Below are 22,672 nucleotides of genomic sequence, written 5' to 3'. Positions count from 1 at the left end.
TGTCACTAAAGCCCACTCAGCTTGAAACCCACACATGCAGAGTCTTAGGCTATGTACACATCAAACATTTAAAGCACAATGGAAGCACATTATTTTCCCCAAAGAACCCTGGGAGCTGTGGTTTAAGGGTTACTAGGAAATGCAGCTCTTTGAAGAGTAAACTACCATTCCCAGAAATCATTAGGGGGAAGCCATGAGCTTTATATCTATAGTGTATACGCAGCCTTATTGAGAGAGATAATGGGAGGATGAAATTCTTAGCACTGAAACAGTGCCCCACCCCACCCTGTTGAACTTCAAGCACTTGGCCCAAGATCTTTCAATTTTAACAAGCATTTTAAGTAAAAGCATTTAAAGTGAAAGTTAATAAGCTTATTTTTATTTGCAAAAGGCACAGCTGAGGCATGTGGTATAGGGCGAGGGCAATCTGTGTGCAAGATGCTGAGTGATTTATTGGCCGAAGGGGTAGGACCTTGTGTCCTGGATAAAAAGCTTATCACGAAAGCAATTTTGCAAGTATCCTCCCAAAGCAAGATGGTAATCCATTTGTTACCACACATAAATGAACTGGTTTGAATGAACCCTAACCTTCATGTTGCATCAACCAAAACTGTTCAAATATGTCCAGGGAGGCCCACAAGGAGAAATGGTATTGGAGGTACATGATCAACATAGCTTTGACATGTAGAAAGATTCATTCATGTCTGGGGTAACATATTACGCTGGACAGTTGTTCATTCACAGAGAGCAGACTGTTTGTGGTAACTGACTGTTTTTTGGCAACATTGTGCACAATGGTGCCAGGCATAATGCCCAAAAAAAGTTCAAAGTTAGAGAAATACTAAGGGAGGAATTCAAGATTGTGCTAAGGCCAATGTTCTGTCAGCACAAATATTTCAGCTTGCTAGATGGAATGATACCCCCTTCTCCTGCTGCTGCATGCTGATTTTGGGGTTTTTCCTGATGCCCTCAGAGTCAATTTGGGGGGATCCCATTGTACAAGTGGAATCCTCACACAGGTCTTCTCCTGGCGGGACTCATTAGGTGAATCCTGCCCTAATGTTTTGAATTCTTGCACAAAATGTGCACCTGAGGCAAGAAGATGCCCTATAACTGAGTTGAAGAAAACATTTATTGCTGTGCTGATGCTAGAGAAAAAGCGATTCGAATTAAGAAGGGCAATATCTTTTCCATGAGTCTGTATGCTCTCAACATATAAAATAATACTGAAATTCCTAAGCTGGGTCCAGACCAGCCAACCTGTACTTTCCCCCAACCTGGTGCCATCTGGATATTGTTGGACTCCAACCCCTACCCAGCCACAGACAGTATGGCCACTGGTCAGGGCTGCTGGAAACTGCAATGCAAAATGTCTGGAAGGCACTGGTTTAGAGAAGGCTAGTGTACCTCAGTGACAGAGCTCTGGGTCACATTACCTCTCTCCCATTTATTCATTAAAGACACTGGTACAAAACTTTACGCCCCAAGCAAGCAAGCACTATAAACTTATACTTTAATACATCACCGGGGAAAACAAAAATGATGATTAAAGGTTAAACCAAATCCTTGCCTGAAGGCATGATCTGACACACTTTAGCCTCCAACAGAACCACCACACACTGAAGAGTACACTCCCCACAATGGTCTAGTGGTATTTGCTTTTCATTTCATTTCACTTGTTTTTAACTTCTTAGGATTTTATTGTTTGGTTTTTGTTTGGTTTGGTTTTTATATTGCTGCAAACCACTGTGATATATTTTTTATGATACAGTGCTAGAGAAATATTTTTTATGAATAAATAAATAAGAAAACTGCACCACCAGCAGGTAGCAGAAACTAAATGTGTATGCCACACCTAAGTGCAAACAGAGCACCTTGTGAACTTAGAAAACATAAGCAAACCAACCCACAGGGGGCAGCAGGCATCCCAGTACAATGCATATGCTGTATATCTTTTAGTAACCGGGTTGCTTGGTAATTAAAACTTTTTGCCTTGCTTCTGTGCCACAGAGGAGACTGGAAGCAAGCAGGCAAAGCAGCCTATAGGTCCTTGAATGCCTTGGATGTTCTCCTGCTCAGTTGTTGCATGACTTGGTCTAGACTGTGCAACCCAGTCCTCCCACTTTCATTATTTTCTCTGCAATTATGAGGGCTAGAAACTTACTTAAAAAAAAAAAAAACCCACCACCACCAAAAGCTTAGACATTAGGAACATAGGAAGCTGCTTTATATTGAACCAGGTCATTGTCCATCTACCACAGTATTGTCTACACTAAGCGGCAGCAGTTCTCCAGGGTTTCAGACCGGGGGTCTCTCCTTCCCCTACCTGCCTGGGATTGAACCTGCGACCTTCTGCATGCGCTGAAGTTCCTCTACCACTGAGCCACGGTCCTACCCCTGACTGAAAATTGAACCAGAAATGATTGTAACTCTCAGGGGGAGGGAAACCCTGTTTCCAGAAGTCCTGAGTGGCACCAGCAGGTCCTCAGAACTAGGGCTAGGTAATATCAGGTTTTCAACATTGTGATGTATCACCAGCCCAACTTCACAATACATCACAATGTTGAAAAGTATAGGGAAGAACAAGCTGTGTTGGCCCCGGACCCAAGAGGCAGTGGGGTGGAACCATCTCTGCTCTGAATGCCGCCAGCGCCTGGCAGTGGAGACAGTAATATTGCTCCACCACCAATATACTACCAGGTGAAGGCGCCATCATGCTCTGGCCATCAAACTGTTCCTGGGCCATGTATCAAATTGATACACCACCCAGGCCTACTCAGAACATCTTGTAGAGCAACACATTCCATCAGTAAACTCTGGAATGCCATACACATGTTGCCAATCAGCGTAATTGAGTATGAATTCCAGAGGGGCAGCCATGTTAGTCTGTAGCGGACAGCAGAAAAAAGAAGGCAGGGTTCTGTGGTACCAAAAAAAGCCAGCACATTTATTGCAGCACAAAGCTTCCAGGAGCCACATCGTGCTTTATCAGAGGCATGCATTTGTTAGTCTTTGTCTTGCCACAGGACTCTTCATTGTTTTTACTGGACACAGCTTCTCTGTGTTGAGAGAGACCGTATCATTTTTTCCTCATACGCAAACCTGACTCAACATCCTGCTGGCTGGAAGATTCCTCATATAAAGCTGCCTTATGGAGAGTCAGGCTGGTTGTTGTTGTTGTTGTTGTTTTTAATTATAAGTTTCAAAAGTTTACAAATTTAATACACAATGCATACTTTCCAATTAATATTCATTTATCATTTGACCTCCCCTCTACCCCTCCATGGTTTCCCCATGTTTTCTAATATTGCTGCACATTATAAATACTCTGTACCCTATCCTTTCCTCTTGCTTCCAGATACAGTGGTACCTCAGGTTACATACGCTTCAGGTTACAGACTCTGCTAACCCAGAAATAGTGCTTCAGGTTAAGAACTTTGCTTTAGGATGAGAACAGAAATAGTGTTCCGGCGGCGCGGCAGCAGCAGGAGGCCCCATTAGCTAAAGTGGTGCTTCAGGTTAAGAACAGTTTCAGGTTAAGTACGGACCTCCGGAACGAATTAAGTACTTAACCCGAGGTACCACTGTACATGTTTTACTGCTGTTCTCCATTCAAATACTCCTTGCGTTTTTACATGTTTACAATAGCGCTTTAGATATTCTGCAAAAGGTTTCCAGTCCTCAAGTCAGGTTGTTGGGCCATCCATGCTAAATACCGTCTACTCTCACTGGCAGAGACGCTCTGCAAGGACTGAAACAGGGTCGTTTCCAGCAGTACTGCCCAAGATAATTTAACTGGAGGTTCCAGGGAGTGGAACTTGGGATCCTGTGTGTAAAAACCATGTGCTCGACCACTGAGTCCCCATCCACCCCCGGCTGAGCTGGAGACACGCCAGCCTAAGCCCCTCGCCCTGGCTCATCCAGGGCTTATCCAGCAGAACTTCAGCCAGCAGAATTAACACTGGTGTAAGTCCCACCCCCCAAAAGGTGTTCTGTAGGTCGGGTGGGGCAAGTAGAGACTTCCACCTGTTCAAAGCCCTGTCCAGCTCGGTCATGTGACCCAGGGCCCACTCCCCATGTATAGGCCTCACTTTCTGCTGGATAAAGAGCCACTTCATCTGTGATCTTCTTTCCGAAAGAAAAGCTTCACAGGAAAGCTGGCCCAACACAAGCAGCAGAGGCTTGCAAGTGCTGAAATGTGTCAAATCCCCTTGAGCTAGTTATCTTGCCTCCAGTAATCCAGTCCAGAGATGGATAGCCCATGTTTGGGTTTCATGTTCCACTCCAGAGAGAAAACAAGATGGACACAACGGCAGGGAGAGAGGGAGGCATTAGCTTTAGGAAACTGTTGCCTGCTCTGGCCATTGCAGCCAGCTGCTTCTGAAACCGACATTGTTCAGAATGTGTTGTGTAAAAAATAAAGGGTTGGGGACATTTTGGGATGAGATTCCGGGCAAGGTGTGGCTTGCTCAGTCACGGTAAGTAACTGGATAATCTCAGTTTAGGTTATCAGTAGGGGCGTAGCATGCAAAACACAAACCGGTGGAACGCTGAGGTGAGGAGTCTTTTTCTTGCTCACAGCTTCTGAAAACAATTTTAAACTGCAATCTCACAGGAGAAACTGTGAACACTTTTTAAAAAAAACCACACACACCATAATCTGAATAAAATTTAGTAAGGCCCTTGGAGTCTAGCCGCAATCACTTTGTGGTTCAGATGCAGCTTGTGGACAGTCCATTGGCCACCCCTGGAATCAATTACCCACTGGATCTTTTTCAACTCTGCTGATGATTGAAACAACCAGCTACGTTCAGAGAACAGAAAAATAAAAGAAGGCACGTTAAAGGTAGTCACGAGCAAGATGGATGGTACTTGTTTGCCTTTGCCTCTAAACCACTGGGAAGATGGCACTGGACATGTGTTAACTCTTAAATGGTGGGATACAGGCAGTTGTGCAGTTAGATAATTTCTAACTAGCAAGCCACAATCAGCAAGCCAACAACAAACCATGGCAGAAGGCTGGTTAGCTATAGCTACTTGTCAGGGAGCAATAAACCACGTTTCCTTGTTTGGATATACAGTAATGGAAAGCCAACGTTTCCTGGTTTGTTTGTGCCACTTGAGCCAGGAGAGGAGTCGTTTGTTCACAAGAAACCACAATAAGCTGGAAAGTCTGGCTTATTGAGACATGCAAACGTGGCAGGCTCTCAGTGTGAAATGCTGGGCTGAAGCAAGTCAGCTCCAGGTCTATGATTTTCACTGTTTCCTTCAGCATTAATCCTAGTTAGGAGTTTCAAGCATCGCAGGAAAGGGGAGGACACATCTCTGTGCGCAGGGCTCTCTCCCATCACTGCACATATGGTGCATCCATCATCAGGCTCAGTTTCAGAGCCCGCTTTGAGTTCCGTTTGCTGCAAACTGGCTGTGGCCTGGCCCAGACGATTGTGTGACAGCAGCTGAGAGTCTTTAGGCCTGGCTAATAGTTACGGCTCCAGGCTTTTCCACTCACGTGCTGCTGAATCACTGGCAAAAAATGCAACCTCGTAGAAGGAAGATTTTTGTTCTGAACAGTGTGGCTTTGTAGAAGGGAACTGCTGCTTTGCACTTTCTAAGCCAAGCACCCGGCAGTTCAGCCAAGCCAGAGATCAGGGAAAAGGAATCAAGAGTGTGTGTTTGTATGTATTTATGTTCATGAATCCCAAAGAGAAGATCAAGGAAAAAGGAATCCCATGTGCTTTCTTCCCCTTGCAGCCCTACAAGCAAATGGAGATTTGTGGCTTTAAAGAGCTGGGAGGTTTAACAACTTAGCACTGAACTCCTCTCTGCAAGAGAAAGGTGTGCCTTTGACAACATAGGTCATGGGTGCAGGCTGTTTAAGAAGCTATTTGTAGAAGTTTCAAATACGGTATGTCTGTTTCAGCAAGTACAGATTGTGGTTCTAGTAGCGGAATTCTCCATTTTTTAATCTTATTTAACTTAAGAATTTATAAGACACCCTTCTGTATAAATATTTCCTGAGTAGTTCACAAAAACGATTAAAAAAACAAACACAGTATTTTTTTTAAAAAAAGAGATAAAACAAAAATCAAACCAGCAGCATAAAGCAATAACAAGAGTCTAAAAGCTAGGAAAACAAAGAGATCTTGGTCCGGTACCAAAAAACTAATCAAAAGTAGGTACCAAGAGTCATTTGATAAAGGCATCACTTCAGACCCCAAGGGCACCTGATGGACAGCCTCAGCAATGGCCACAGCTCAAGGGAATATGACAAAGTTCAAGGCAATAAGGTCCCTGTCATGGAGGACTTAAGGCAGGGCGGTCCAACATGTGGGGCAAGGCCTTTTTGGTGGCCCTCGACAAAATTATCCATTATCCAACCCACCCCCTTCACCACCCTCTTGTTGCCTTCCCAAAGCTGGTTATAGGAGGCACTGGGCTTTGGGAAGGAGGAATGAGGGCTCTGACAGGGTGCTCCAGCCTCCTTCCCAAGGCCTAATTAGCACTTTCTCAGCTTTGGGAAGGAGGTGGGAGAGCTGTAGGGTCAAATTTTGGCTTCGCTCCCCCCCCCCCCCGCAAAGCAAAGGGCAGGGTGTGGCCCATGGGTTCTGTGTCAAAGTACTTTTGTGGCCCGCTTGGTATGAAAAGTTGGACCGCCCTGATTTAAGGTAAGCCTCAGCACTTTGAATTGTGCTTGGAAACGGATTAGTTCAAATGTTAAAGCACCAGGAAGATGGGGAAGGGCTGTAGCTCAGGGGCCGAGGATCTGCTTTGCACCAAAAAGATCCCAGCTTCAATCCCCTACATCTCCAGGTATGGCTGGGAGAGACCCCTCTCTGAAATCCTGCAGAGCCGCTCATAGTCAGTGTAGGTAACTTTGAGCTAGGTGTACCAGTAATCTTACTCAGTATAATGCAGTATCTTATGAAATGTGCCATAAAAACGCAAGAAGAGCATGCTGAATCAAGTCAATGGCCCATCTAGTCCAGCATCCTGTTCTCCTACTGGTCAACCAGATGCCCATGGGAAGCCTGCGAGCAGGACATGAGAGCAACAGCACTCTGCTCACCTGTGACCCCCAGCAACTGCCATTCAGAGCCATGCTGCCTCTGACAATGGAGAAAGAACTCAGCCATCAGGGTTAGAAGCTGTTGATAAGCCTAGTCCTCACGAATATGTCTAATCCACCTTTAAAGCCATCCAAGTCGGTGGCCATCACTGTCTCCCATTGCTGTCTGTGTCCCCAACAGACAGTCCCATTTAGCACCATAAAGGTAAAGGGACCCCCGAGCATTAGGTCCATTTGTGACCGACTCTGGGGTTGCGATGCTCATCTCGCTTTATTGGCCGAGGGAGCCAGCGTACAGCGTCCGGGTCATGTGGCCAGCATGACTAAGCCACTACTGGCGAACCAGAGCAGCGCCGGAGCGGTACCTATTTATCTACTTGCACTCTGACGTGCTTTCGAACTGCTAGGTTGGCAGGAGCAAGGACCGAGGAACGGGAGCTCACCCCGTCGCGGGGATTCGAACCGCCGACCTTCTGATTGGCAAGTCCTAGGCTCTGTGGTTTAACCCACAGCACCACCCGCGTCCCATTTAGCATTATAGCAACTGCATTTTGCATTAACTGGAGCTTCCAAATAGCATTCAAAAGCAGGCCTATGTACAATGCATTAGAGGAATCTATTATCTCCCTCCTGCCTTTCGGTCAAACACATGACTTTTGGGCTGACCTATCAAGCCTCTCCTCAAACCAGAGGCAAGGGTAAAGGGGTGTGCTTGTTCTATTATCCAGCTCAGCAAGATGCAATGTTAGAGCTGAAGGCTGGAAGTGACCCAAGAGGGCAGGGGAACGGGATACATCTTGCACATAAGACAGAGAAGCAGCCCAAGTATCCCAGAGTCACCGATGCTTCTAGATCAGGAGCCGTTCCAGACAAGCAACCTACTTATATCTAAAGCTGACGCTCTTTCTCCCAGTTCCTTGATGGGTGTGGGAAGAAATCAATGCTGTTCAAGTGCTACCTTCAAAATCTTCTCCAGCCACTCAGAGCCATCTCTCCCACATTTGCTAAATGGAAAAAGCCTCCCCGCCCCCATATTACTAGTAGCCCTTCCAAATGCTGGTTTTTGCACAGAGCTAGCTAGTCTGCTCAGGATGAGAAGATATTCCACCTTTGTGGAGACTGGCATGTGCCAAAAGCTGGCCGCCTCATCTCAGATGCTTAGTTACACTGCTCCAGTTATGAATTCAAGAAGATGTTATTAAGATAGTGGGCAAAAAGAAGGTATGGAGCAAATGACAAAATAAAGCAAAATTTAAAAGCATCTACTGGTATCCTAGACAAGACTGTCAAGCAAGGTTATCTTTCGGCATGCTAACCAGAAGATAACTTATTTCATTGCAGATTGCAAAACCTTGCCTAAAATTGGGTGCAAAACCCCCTCCCCTGAAAGCCTTCTGGTTTTATCCAATCCACGTCAAAGCCACATGCACACTGGGTAGTTCCACTGGGTCTTTGTTCTCTCTCAGTAAATGTCAGCAATTGAGCTAGTTGCATCACTGTAACCCAGACTTCCCTTTGGTTTTAATTCTCTAAGCACAATGAACCCACAGCGGTCCCTAGCCTGGCCTTTGAGCACACAAGTCTTTGCTGGCGTCATCAGAATGGATGCTTTTCTTGGGTCAAAACTCAAGTAGGAATTAAGTTAAACTAAACCACAGGGAATTTGGTTTGTTCCCTTGCTGGCAGCTATGGTTTTGATAGTGCAATATAGGAAGCCTGATTCATCCTCGGGGTCTACTGTAAGTGACAGGTCTTCAAAAGGGAAAATAAGGAGGCATTAACAACTCCAGAGCAATGCAACAAAGCAGGGACCTGTTTCAGCCAGGACAGAGGGACACATTTCCTCATGGGCAACTTTCCAGATGGTGGGTGGGGCCAGATACAAAAGTGGGTGGAGCAACATATTGACTCTAAGCTTTCTACAGTAGACTTCATTTCTGCCATGCATAAAAAAGAGATTTCTACATGCAAGCAAGAGGCATTATAGTACCCCAAGAACCAATTCCAGACAGGCAAAGTTACTTGAGGAGGGTGCAGAGAAGGGGCAGTGAAGGGCAAGATTTGAGATGGGTCCTGGTCCTGGAAAAGTCCCAAAGGCCTGAAAGGCTCAATTTGGTCCTTGGGCCTGAGGCTCCCTGCCCATGGTTTTGATGAAGTGTAGAAGACGTAGTAATGTACACCAAATCAACCTTTACTCTACTTATTTGCTGCTGTACTGGCATGCATTTTTAGAACAGCTTCCAGAAGTTTATCTCTCTGTGAAACAGAGATATGTTTGAGACGGCAATTCCACAGGAGCACAAAAAGTACAGACAGCCAGGTTATGGGATCCAGTTTCCTGAGAATTTCAGTTTCTACTTTTTTAAAAGTCAGCACGTACAAGTTCCTAGGCCTTATGACTGTGAAGGTACATTTGAAAGTATGAGTAATCCCTGCTGAAATTTTAGAGCCTGAAGAACAAACAAGTTTTCCAGTAGTTGAAGGTGGGGCTTCCAAACCTTTGCTCCCAGATCTGGCCCATTTTGCTGCCTGGGGCAAAGAACAAGATGGTGTCCCCACTTCCATGTTCAGAAAATGACAGTTTATGGATAATTCAGAATTTATTGGCACAGAAGTATAATCTCCTGACCCAGCATCATGAAAAAACTCTCCTCAGGTCTCTGCACCATGCAGATAATGCTAAGCCAAAGTATGGCTTAACATGAATGGGCAAATATGCAGGTGCAACAGTGATAAATTTGTGCCTCCTAACACCTCCCCTGCTTCTGTTGCTGCCATACTACCAGGAGCTAAGCCATGGTTTGGCTTAGCTTTATGTCCAAACCCCGGATCTAGGTTTGTCTCACTCTAAATAGCCCACAAGCTGTAACCAAGGTTTGTTCTTTGCTTATAAGCTTGTGGTTTGTGCCTTGCGAAGACTCGTACCAAGCTGGGAAGCTGGGCCTAGCTTTGTGCAATTTTACTTCTAGGGCACTACCTTATTGTGTGTTCAAGTGTGAGGTGAGAGTCAGGCTCCTTCCTATTCTTTTAAAAGTGGGTAGATTCTCTTGACAACTTTGCACTGAGATTGCAGCAGAGACGGCTATATGATAAAGAGAAAGCAAGCAAAGAGCACAGCAATATAATCACTTTTATCACTCACAGCATAGTGCGCTGGAGAGAAGCAACAGGAGAGAGCAGTAATAACCACACAGTGTGCGCGCACACACATACACACAGAGAAATCAGTGCAGCTTTGCAGAATAGTAGCTATTACCCTTGGGCCCTAGGCAAGCTCATCAGCTCACCACTAGTCAGCACTTTACTTCTTTTTCTTTTCCTTTCCTTGCAAGATCCCCCAGTATTTCCCTTTTGCTGTATGCCAGGGAGGCTTGCAAAGCAGTGTCCTTGCTTTCCAAGGCTCAACGTGAGTCAGAGAAATTCTCTAGTCTACAGAGAAAGGCAAAGGGGATTTGGCTTACGATCAGTTGCAGAAAGGTCTGCAACACAGTGAGATGTCTTGCTGCTTAGCAAGCCCCTTTCTGGCTCGATGCGTGTAGGTTCTGGTCCCTGTAGCCCCAGCTCAGAGGTGAGGAAAGAGGATGGGGGCATGATCCCATAGTTACACTGGGCCATGGAGGCACATTAATGTCTCCAAATCCTGGCATGACAACACAGGCAAGACCCCACCCTCCCACTCAAGGCCAGCTGAAAGCTGTGAACCCACGACCACAAAAAGAGCAAAAACTGTACTATCATTAGCACCGATTCCAGCAGAAGATGCAAATACAGCACATACACAGCACATACAACACATGAAGGACAGCGGCTGCACACCTTCCTTCAGAGCAAATGCACAGAGTGTGCAAAATGACACAAGGAATGCACACAGGGCTGTATCCACAAATACATACTAAGGGCCCCTCCAGACGTACTTTTTACCAGGCATTCATGATTATTTGTGCTCAGGGGGCAGTTATATGCGATCCTGCTCTCAACACTGTTTGCTCCTGCAAGCTTCATGCTAAGATCCTGTAATGTTCCAAGGTGGAGCAGGGGCAAGGGTTGTCCTGCTTTTGTTGCACTATAGCACAAGAGTGCCCCTCCAGATAGCAGTAGCAGCAACACTGGGAAAGCATCACAGAACAGCTAATAAAAGCGGAATGATGTATATAAATCCACCACAAATGCACTATTATTGCACCAATGACATGTTATAGAATACACCTGCAAAATACACAAACACACCAGTCTGGAGGGGCCCTAACCTTTCAGCAACATAATGAAGCGACAGTGTAAGAGATTGAGGCTGTTACTGCAAATTTTGGGGGAAATGGAATGGAAAAGACCACTTAGCCCCTTCGCCTGCAAAACAGAAAGCTCCTCAGTCTACATCCAAGAAGCCCAACAGATTAGTTCATGGTCATCATGGAAAGGAAGTTAGGAAATGCCAAAGGGCACTATGGTGGAATTTGAATCTGTAGATTCACAAGTGATACTCAGTATACTCAACTTATTTAACCTAAGAACATATCTAAAAATAGCACAAAGCTCCAAAAACAAGTCACATTTCAAACCATTTGTTATCTGAACCCTCTTGATTTTATCTGCATCTGCCTTAAAAATGCAGTGCTGATAAGATTAATGTCTACAGTGCATACATACATACACCCTTCATATGCATGATGATACTTTCTCTAGCCTTTCCTATTTTTTTCTGTACAGTACAATCCCAACAAGAAGCATAAGCCTGATGGTCAAGGAATGGCACCAATGAGTTTAACTGAGCATGGTTGTCACTTCCTTTTGATTTCTGTTCATCTTATTTTGATGTAAGCCACGTTGAGAATGTTTTAACTGTGGGAAGGCGTCATACAAATTACCAATTATTGCATTGCAGGAAGTTGGACTACACGACTCTCAGGGCCCCTTCCAACTCTACAATTCTATGATTCTATGGTTACCAGATGGGAATTTAGATTGTAAAGCACAATCCTTCTTTATAATCCCTGTTGTGCACCGCATGCTTTTGAGAAATGGGGAAAAGGGAAGTGTGATAAAGAACTTCTGAGGCAGAGAAGTGCTACTGAGATCATCCAACTAGATAATTCCCTCCATTTCCAAGTATATCTGCCAACACCGGCACTACCATTAGGCAAAGGAAGGCATCAGCCCCACATGGCAAATAATGACAGACGGGAAGCAGACAGTTGTGTGCTAGCTTACATGTCCTTCCATGCACCCCTTTGCTCTTGGGTGCAGTGGAGGCCTTTGGCCCTTCGCCACTGTTAAAACAGGATTCAGCTACCATGTCAACTCTTGTGCATGGAATGAGGGAGGCGTCATCTTGCCCTTTGCCTCGGGCAGTAAAATGTATTGCGCTGTTCCTGAAATCTGCAGGAATTGCCAAGGGTAATATTCGCATAGATAACTTTTGCGTTTGTAAGGGAGAGAGAACTGCTTCCCCCCCAAAAAAGGAGAACCCACTTAAATCCATTTTTCCTGGAGCATCCTGTCCCAGGGTTTAGCATACTCTCCAACATGTCACCATGGAAAAAAGTGCATCTTTTGGGATGTGCTCCCATGCAAGTCACACGACCCTCACATTTTTTCTTTAGAGCACGGCCGCCCAAAATGGGATGTTCCAATTTAATTGGGGCAGTTGAGGGGTATGGTTTAGTTAGTACCTTGCTACCATCTAAGGAGAGTCTTTCCTAGTGCAAGGACAGATCTACAGCATGCATTTAAAACACACTCAACCTTAAATTACAGATCCCAGGATTCTTTGGGGGAAGTAATGTGCTTTAAATGTCCATTGAATGGGCTTTAAATGTCTGGTGTGGAACTGCCACAACTTTACAGGCCACCTGCATATCAGATACAGTATATCTGATATACAAACAAATCCCAGGGACCTGTGCTGCAGATGAGTGCTTGTGGCACCTGTTTCTGGAGCGGTATTGGTGCCAGGCTGTCCCATGCCACACTATTCCCCTTTAAACACTCTGATGCAGGACAAGTCATCCCACATCAGCATCAACACAGTTACAAGTGTGGCTTCTGAACCTAATGCAGGCACAGAAGCAGATTGTCCCACGTAGTTTCACCCTATCACATGTGCAAGAACCTGAAGTAATGGCCATAGAGCTGGCTTGGTTTGGGTCTCTCAAAGCAAAGGCCTAGGTTTCCCATGTGCTGGATGCCCCAATTCAAACATCTGCAAAGGTTAACTTATTTTTTAGCACCCTGCATTTAGGTGGGTTCTGCTGCTCTGAAAATCACATTCCAGTCCTCAGGAGAGTAAAACCAGGTAGACAGTGAGAGAGGCCTCTGAGCATGCATGCCTTTACTGGCATAATTTCAAGTGGGGGATGTTCTCATACCTTCCAACATTTCTCCAATGAAAATAGGAACATCCCATTCCATAATGATATTTTACTATTTATACCCCACACATCTTACTGGGTTGCCCCAGCCACTGTGGGGAGCTTCCAACAAATATAAAAACATAATAAAACATTAAACATTAAAAAAAACTTCCCTATACAGGATTGCCTTCAAACAGCTCGGGGGGTGGATAACTCCCTACTCCCCAAGATTTCTCCAAAGAAAATAGGGACATCATAAGGAAAAGTGGGACACTCTGGGATCAAATAAGAAACCGTGGTGGCTTCTCTAAATCACGGATGTTCCTGGAAAATAGGGACACTTGGAGGGTCTGTGTTCTTGGATGAAGAGGGAGTTCATTGAAAACTATGTTTTCTGGGGTAGAGGGCAATGACAGAGATGTTCTGGAACTTGACCTGCCCTCAGAGATGTTACCACAAACGCAACAGCAGGCAAGAAACTTAATTCTGCACTTGTGGAGCCCTTTCACTCCAATGCAGGGTAGACTAAGGTCAAGTCCCCACTTCTTTTTCTCAGAGATAATCTACATTCCACACTCAGTGCATACAAAGCGGAGACCAAGTCACTACAGAAGAAGTGAGGATAATAAAGGCAAGAAACAAACACAGCAAAGCAAACCCAAAAAAGTTGAAGAAAACCAAGCCACAACACACATTATGAGGTGAGATTCTTCTGCCATCTACCCCAGATTTACCAACGGTTGAGTGAGTGTTTGAGAACTGTGAGAAACTTCTTAGCCAGAAGAATCTGTGCTATGTATGTCTGGGTGAAAGACTCTGAATGAACAGGGACGTGAATTAAAAATAGGTATACAGTATGAGATTCACAGTTTTATAAAAAAATATATATATGCAGAACTTTCCACATGGGAAAAGCCAGCAAAGTTTCTCAGAAATTGTAGGATATGTGTAAACAGAAGACAGGAAGTCTAAAAAGTACATAGTAGTAATGCGACCCCAGCTATAATCTACAGATCTGAAGCACTGGCAATGCAAAACACAATAATAATGAGGTTTAAATGGATTCCATGGCAGATGTCCCGGAGAGATTCCCAGAGTAAAATATCAGAATAAAGTGACACATTCAAGTATGAGACACACAGCCTCCAGCTTTAAAATGGGGAGGAGGCACTCTGATGGATTTTGGATTATGAGTCACCTATCTGTTCTTTCCACTTTGACCTGGAAAAAGTCTCCAACTTTCTTTGGTCCATAGTAATGAATTGTTCTCCTCGCCCTTGGCCAGCATTCCAGTGTGCTTAGCACAAGACTCTTGTCACAAGCTGTTGGACTGGCACCAATCTTTGGAAGCATTTGCCCAGATAGAACAAGCCCCAGCAAGTGGATTTATTAGTCAGCACACAATTTTGGCATGGTCCAGTCCTAGACAGAACGCATTCAATGTAGCATGAGGCTAAAAACATAATAGATACAAACAAACAAAAAGCCCAAAATGTCCATGACATTATGGTACCTGTTTAAACCTGATATTGGGGTAAGAGCAAAACAGGGCATGCAGGTACAGAACTTGACACTGACACCCCTTCACTTCTCACAACTTATTCTTCCCAAGTCCAACACTTAGGGCTCCTTCAGACAGCCTGTTTATTGAGCAGTCATCCTAATTTGCTTCTACAAAGCTTACATGGTGATTTAACTATGCCCCATTTTAGTAAGCATTTGTTATTATTTCTTTATGGGGAGGTTATGAAACAATGAGCATTGGATTTGTGTGTGGGGTGGTGGTGTTTACATGTCTTCCTGTTAATCATTTATTCATTCCACATTTCTTAGCACATTCCCCCATCACTTTTCTAACTGCAAAAAGTACGGTATGTTGTTTTCTTAAGTAGATTTTTTGTGCTAAGGTAAACTACTTTAACTGTGCAAACCTAAATTTCCTGTATGCACTTGAATCTCTCCCACAAAACAGCGACAGTCTGAAGGCACTCACAAATGCCCCCACTTAAAAAAAAAACCCAGTCCCCAAGAACAGAAGCAAGCCTGCTATAAGGAAAATGCCAATTTGAGCCCAAGATATTTGAGAGCATGCCCCCTGGAGTTGTTTCCATTTGGCCTCCAGCACAGCTCCCTTTTACAGTGCACTTCGCCCACTTTCTTCTACCAAATGGCACAGAAGCAAGAACCCCTCCCCCTATGCAAAGGCCAAAGGCAGTCTTGAGTCCCTTCTCATCGTATGACAACAGCATCAGCAGTCCCTTGGCTGCTCACTCATGTTGCTATCCCTTCAGCCCTTGTGCAGTGCAAGATGTGGTCCTTCTCAAAAATGAGTCGCAGCTATAGCATTCCCGTACCCAACGCAGGCTAAGTTTGCTCTCACAGATACAGTTAGCATCTCTGCTAGTCTCAGTTGGCATGGCTGAGCTCAGCACAACAGAGGCGCCCAGGAAAACTCCCTATGAGCTATACAGTGGTACCTCAGGTTACATACGCTTCAGGTTACATACACTTCAGGTTACAGAATCCGCTAACCCAGAAATAGTACCTCAGGTTAAGAACTTTGCTTCAGGATGAGAACAGAAATCGTGCTCCGGCGGCGCGGCAGCAGCAGGAGGCCCCATTAGCTAAAGTGGTGCTTCAGGTTAAGAACAGTTTCAGGTTAAGAACGGACCTCCGGAATGAATTAAGTACTTAATCCGAGGTGCCACTGTATATTGCCCATCTCTGTACTTCATTTGTGGTGCCACTTACATCCCTTCTAGTAACCATAGAGAGGGCCCAAATACCCTCTCTGCTTCTGCTCTGGAGAGAACCTTATGCTTTAGTCTAACGGCCCACGAGTGCCAAATATGCAGCTTAAGTAGCTGGGGCTGGAGGGTATCAGTCAGGTGCTTTGGAAGGATTAGAAACCACAGAGCTAGAATTGAATACAGCCCAAATTAGCTACAGCAGCTACTCCTACATCTTGTGGGAGCCCTTCCAGGTTATGAAATCTTCCAAAACAAGGTAAGATGTTTATTATTTTCCACCTACAGTCTAGCTACAAAAAAAATCAGAAAGTGTAGAGTGGTTCTACATGGATAAGTCTCATGCTCTTGATAGCTGGGTAGCTACAGTGTTCAAGACGGCATTGTATAGGCAGAATTCTCATCACGCGCACACACCAAACTACAACTCCCAGTAATATAAGAGTATATTAACAGTTTACAGTGCAGGGATCCCCCACCTTATTAGATACGTTGCACAGCCCATACCTAGGACATCCTCTCTAAAATGGGGAATCTGTCCACTGGTTTCCAGACACCAAATTCTCCAGTGGCATTTCTTGGTTGCATTGCCTTGCCCAGCTGGCAAAGATTAAAGCACCTATACACAGTGCAGATGTGCCCTACCTACCCCCAGCAAATGTCAAATCTGTCTCTCCAAAATCCAAACACATTTGAGAATCACCAAATTATCTCCAAGCATTGCATAGCTATACTGCTCACAGAAGTTCACAGGAAGCAGACCAACACATACAGCAGAGTGGATGAAACAAGCCCCTAAATGACATGACATATTCCTTCTATGTTCTCGGACTCTCAAAAGGTAGGATTGTATCAACCAATTTTATCTCTTCCTACAAAAACTACTTGTCAAAACCTCTCCTGTCCGCTTTCATCCTCTCTGGCGGTGATGAATTAGGGTAATTTGTGAAGGAAAATATTCTGGTGTCCTACAGCAAAGGAAGACAATGTGGTGCCCTCCAGACGTTGCTGGACTACAACTCCCATGATCCCTGGCCACTGGCCATGGCTGATAGGAGTTGCGGTTAGTAAACAGAACGAAAAACTTTAAAGCTGTCAAGCATGCCCAATATTTATAGTTACTAATGAACTTATGCAATCATGTTTTTGCATGGAAAAATTGAGCACTGGAAAATTTTCTGCCTCACACCATGTCTTTCTGCAAATCCTATGCTCTGCCTTTCCCCATCTAGATCCTATATTCTGTTTCTCCCCAGTTCTTTGTGTAGGGCCAAATTATACGTTACATCTAAATGCATAGCCTGGCAATATGTGATTCTTTTAAAACTTTAAATAGCAGCCATGGGATTGAGACTGCAGTGAGGGTATTTTTATTTTATTTTATTAACCATTTCCTTACTCTTCCACGATCCCAGCAAAAATACCACCCTTGAAGTGGCCGTTTGGCAGGGAAAGGAAACTGCCACTGGCACATATTAAAGCTTTTCTCCCATGCCAAACGCACTATGGGGGCATTTTGTTTGGAACACAGTTCTGGTGCTGGGAATGGGGATAAAACAACTTGTCCATGGTAGGGGAAATGCAGCAAGAAGTTGTTAATATTGATTGTTAACATGGGAAAATCCTGGTTTGGAAAGTGAGGTGGGTACACTTTCATGTTCTCTCTGCCAATTACATTGTATATAGCAGGTCAGCGAGACAGGGGAGCTCTGGGGAGACTTAGGTTCAAATACCACCGCCTGCAGCCACAAAGTTTACAGGGTCACACTCTCTCAGCCTAATCTACTTCACAGGGTTGTTGTGAGTTTTCTGGAAGAAAGGCAGGATATAAATGTAAATAACGTGAATAGCAATAGTAAATAATGTAAATAATTTGAATTGTAATAGTAGTCGGTGCAGCTGGAGCTATATTAGTCATGTTCCAGGCAAAAGGGAAGAGCCGGTTTGGACCAGTGAAACTGGCCATTGGCCTTCCTCCTCATCCCAAGAACAGGCAACAGCCTGAAATATACAGATCTGCTCCAGTTCGGGAGAAGTATGTGAGTCACCCAGGAGGTCAGTAACTTTAAATGAATCAGAGTGGGCTTCTTGTGAACAAAGTATTTCAAAATCTCTGAGACTGCAACTAAATGTTAAACCACATATGATGCTAAGTGTATAACTTGAAAGGACATCAGAGATTTTAAAATAATAAAAGTAATAGGTGCAGGAAGTGATTTTTATCAGGACCACAGCACGTAGGAAGGGTGTTTTTCCACCTAAGGCTAATAACATCATGGAGGTGGGGTGGGATTTTGTGGGGTGGGATTCCATCACTGCACACTAAAGCTGCAATGAAAACCCGGAGGGTGTGTGTGTGTCATTATTAAATTCCTGACATGCTTCCAAGTGACACATTAGTTTAGCCCAAATTATACTGAACACAGAATTTGCATATTTTACTGGAAGAATCTGGATGTTTTAAAAGTGAATAAATGTAACACAATACACACACCCATTTGCAATCCCAGCCCTGTTCCTTGGCCTTGCTCAGTACAAGTCCGATCCAGATGATCTAACGGTTCTAACCTGACAGGCAGTTGAGTGGAGAGAGAAGTGCTTTTTGGGAACTCATAGGAGCCAGGAGGACAAATATAATCATCCACAGCATGATGCTGCACAAAGTTACCACTGCAGAGCCAAGATGTGAAGTGGACTCCAATTAAAGTGTGCAGATCATAGCACCCCGTGCCACCATGAACTGGTGCTGTAGTTGATGACGTGAAAACAACCGCAGGGAAGGGGAAGAGAAACAGTAAAATGCAGCATGGCTGCTGCTGCTTTCTATAGAAAACTACAAGCCAGTGCGATGGAATGCAAGCAGAGTAAACAGACATCTGTTGTTTCTCCATGGGCCGTGTCAGCCAAAAGGGCTTCCCGAGAGGAATAAAAACAGCACAAATCTCTCTCTCTGCAAACTGATCTGTGTGCCTGCCTGCACATGAGAGAGAATGGGATAAGAACATAAGAAGAGCCCTGCTGGGCGTGACCAAGGTCCATCTTGTCCAGCATTCTTTTCTTAACAGTGGCCAACTAGATGCATCTGGGAAGGTTGACAAGCAGGGCATGAAGGCAGTGCCCGTCCCTTATAGTCTGTTTCCAGCCTCTGATAACTGGAGGTATACTGCTTCTGACTGGGGAGTTTCTGTTTAGCTGTGGCTAATCACTATTGATAAAAATCCATAACCCATTTACTGTATTTGTCTAAACGTCTTTTAAAATCTAACTCATCATTTCTAAAAGCGACTCTCCATGTGGGTGGCTGTGTAAACACTATACATATAAAGCACATGGCTTCCACTAAAGAATCCTGAGAACCATAGTTTGTTATGGGTACTAGAAATTGTAGCTTTGTGAGGGGTAAACAACAGTTCCCATGACTCTTTTGGAGGGGTGTGTGCTTTAAATGTGCAGTGTGTACACAGCCTAAGTTTGAATATATAATTCAAACACACACACACACACACACGGGCATAGCTAGGATTTATGTTGGGGGGGGCAGGACACCCACCTGTCATCATCCTCTGTCTGGCTCTGTCTAGCAGATTCAGAATGAAATGTCTCAACAACTTTTACTTTAAATTACTTTCTTTTGACCCAAGTGCTCAGAAAAATCTGTCAAAATATTTCTACAATTTCTACTTTTAGTTAAGTATTTTTATTTATTTACTTGATGGGGAGCAGCTGCCCCCCCCCGGCTATGTCTATGCACACAGACACACACGCACGGCAGAACCGACTGAGGGTGACATTTCAATAGTTGTACTGACTTTTTCCAAATCGTGGTTTTTGCCAGTCCACATTTCCTGCCAGGTAATTCCCACAAATTCCCTTTGCTTTTATTCACACAATCAACACACTTTAACCAATGAACTATCCTGGGAAGCTTTTTATGAACAAACTGTACCTATTAAAAAGAGGTTACCAATTTGCTACCGGACCGTATTCAAGGTTCTTGTATTAATGCACATAGTCCTAAACAGACTGGACCCAAAGTACCTTCAAATGTGGTGTTCCATGAATACATAATAAAAGGTCTGAAAAACTCATTTGCATAGGAAGAGGGCAGACCCTATAGCAAGATGTCGCTTTAAATAGCTGTATTCAGTGGCTGTTTTTATTGGAAAATCAATAAAAATGATTTTTTAAAAAATAGCTGTATTCAGCACTGTTTCACAGCTTAGATCATGGTAAAACTGAACATCAGGAAAAACTGATTGGAATGCATGTTAGATTTCACACTTTGTTTTATGTTTTCCGAATAACCAATATGGCTTCTCTCCCATATTGACCCTTATTTTTATTAGGCTACTAACACTCCTCTATTTGCTTGTTATACATAGTAATAAACTTGCTTGTTATACATAGTAATAAACTTTTCTGCATATTGCTAAAGGCCTTTGTCACCTTTATATCCATTCATATCACAAATCAGTAATTTACAGAATAAAGCACATTGGCAGCTTACTTCAAAATCTGCCGTAACTAGAAGCTGGGCTTTGGTGTGCAAATAAAAGGATACTAAACAGAAGGAAGCAAGTTAAACGGCACAGTCCAATTCCAGATATAAAGTGCATGGGGCTAGGGGCATCCTCTCTGCTAGCCTGGTAGAAATTGAGGCATGGCCAATGGAGAACTAAAAGTGTTGCTTGGTGTTAAAAGGGGTTAAAAGGATCTTTCTTGCTAGTTGCAGGAAGCAAAAAGGGTCCTGTGAGGTCTCACTGGATTCCCACATGAAAGGCTTTATATGCTGAGAGTATGTGCTCCAGACACTATACAATGACTGGTTCTCATATCTCAGAGATGTCTACTTCTGTGGAGGGAAGTGACACTGGAAAAGCAAAGTGAAACCGCAAATGGCTGCTGCTGACAGCAGCTGCTCAGTTCCTGGACACACTACAGTATCAGAGAAGGCAGCCTGAGAGTCTGGAACTTCTAATGGACGAGACTGTTGCAGCAGAGAGGCTGCCCTGCCAGAGCATTTTCAAATTCCATCTCTAGAGCAAGATCTGGAAACTGGGGCCAGGGCTGCTTGTTTAATAGGTTAAAATTTAATAAGGGGATTATTCACAGGGAAAAGTGGAATTTGAGGCCCAGCCCTATCAGGCTCGGCCTTTCAGTAGTTTCCAAGCTGAGCAAATTGGGAAAAGAGAATGGCAACGCCTACTAATAAAGAGCCACCAGTGAGTGACCCAGCACTGAGTGCCTAGTGAATGAGAAGGGCAAGGCAGCTTCTCTCACTCGGCTCTCCATTCAGCCCTTTTCACCATTTGCCAAATGCGAAGGACGCACACTATGACATCACAAAATGGAATGATCAAGCCCTCTTCTTCAGCATTTAGCTGAGCTGGCAGATGAAGTTCTTGATTGAATCAAGATGGAAACACACAGTGCTAATTTTTCTCATGAGGGCCCCAGCAATGCTGGGCAGAAGGCCACACTGCAGACTTCTCCCCACTCACACTGAAAGCTAGTACCCATGGTGCACTGTTCTGCCTGGGGAAAAAATGGTCTCCAAAGTCCTGCACGTCCCAAAGCCAGGGAAGCAGCAGGTGGAACAGAAAGCACAATCCAAAATCAGGTCTTCCCAAATCAGGCAGACCAGAGGTCTTTAGGCCCACAGAGATCCAGATTGGACAGCCGGAAAGGGGGGGTGGGGTTCTTTTCTCCTCTGTTCCAGTAGTTAATTTCTAAAAAGGCAAGTCCTGGAGACTCAGGCCTACACCACACAAACCCAATAACTTGGAAGTCCTGTTCTCTAATCCCGAATATTGGGGAGCCTCATGTAGTTATTCTGTAGTGAGGGCAAGACCCTCTCTCCTGTATTATTACTTCACATCTTCCAAGGCTACACACCCTCACGTTGAAATCAGGTTCTGTGGCCTTGGCAAAGTGTCTTAGATTATGCCCTGACTGACTGGACTAGGTGATCAGACACAAGAGACCCTGACTGCAGAAACAGAATGCCCCTAGTCTTCTGTTCTCGTGATGAAGAGAGGATTGCAAAGTTAAACCCATACACACAAGTACTAAAGGGGCATTCCTGCTTCTTGGGCAGACACAGGTCACATGCACACTATACATTTAAAGCACATGGCTTCCCACAAAGAACCCCGAGAATGGTCATTTGCACCTCACAGAGCCACAGTTCCCAGCACCTTAACAAGCTAAAGTTCCCAGGATTCTTTGAAGGAAACCATGTGCTTTAAATGTGCTCTTATGGCTCAGTAAGAAACTTCTACACGAAGCTCTTAAGAAGTAATAAGTGAGGAGGCAACGTACTATGACTATGACTTTCTGCTTCTCCTTAAACATTGCTACACTTGCTGTTTCCGACCAACAAGGGCCACAGATATGATGAAATTATATATATACTGTATATAGAATGCTCATTAAGCAACCTGGGCCTCTAGCTTGATTACTGCATAGGAAGGATATGCGGATGGGCCAAAAAAAGTCCCCTAGCTACAAAA

General features: G+C 44.4%; 1 protein-coding gene across 1 annotated transcript in view; it reads right to left on the bottom strand.

The window, feature by feature from the left end:
* TIMP2 (TIMP metallopeptidase inhibitor 2) overlaps nt 1–22,672 on the bottom strand; it is a 30,297-nt gene that overhangs the window by 5,663 nt on the left and 1,962 nt on the right. The window lies entirely within an intron of this gene.

The sequence above is a fragment of the Podarcis pityusensis genome (assembly GCF_964106645.2).
Source record: "Podarcis pityusensis genome assembly, contig: HAP1_SCAFFOLD_289, whole genome shotgun sequence".
In the NCBI taxonomy this organism is placed as follows: Eukaryota; Metazoa; Chordata; class Lepidosauria; order Squamata; family Lacertidae; genus Podarcis; species Podarcis pityusensis.
This window is presented reverse-complemented; position numbering and strand designations above follow the sequence as displayed.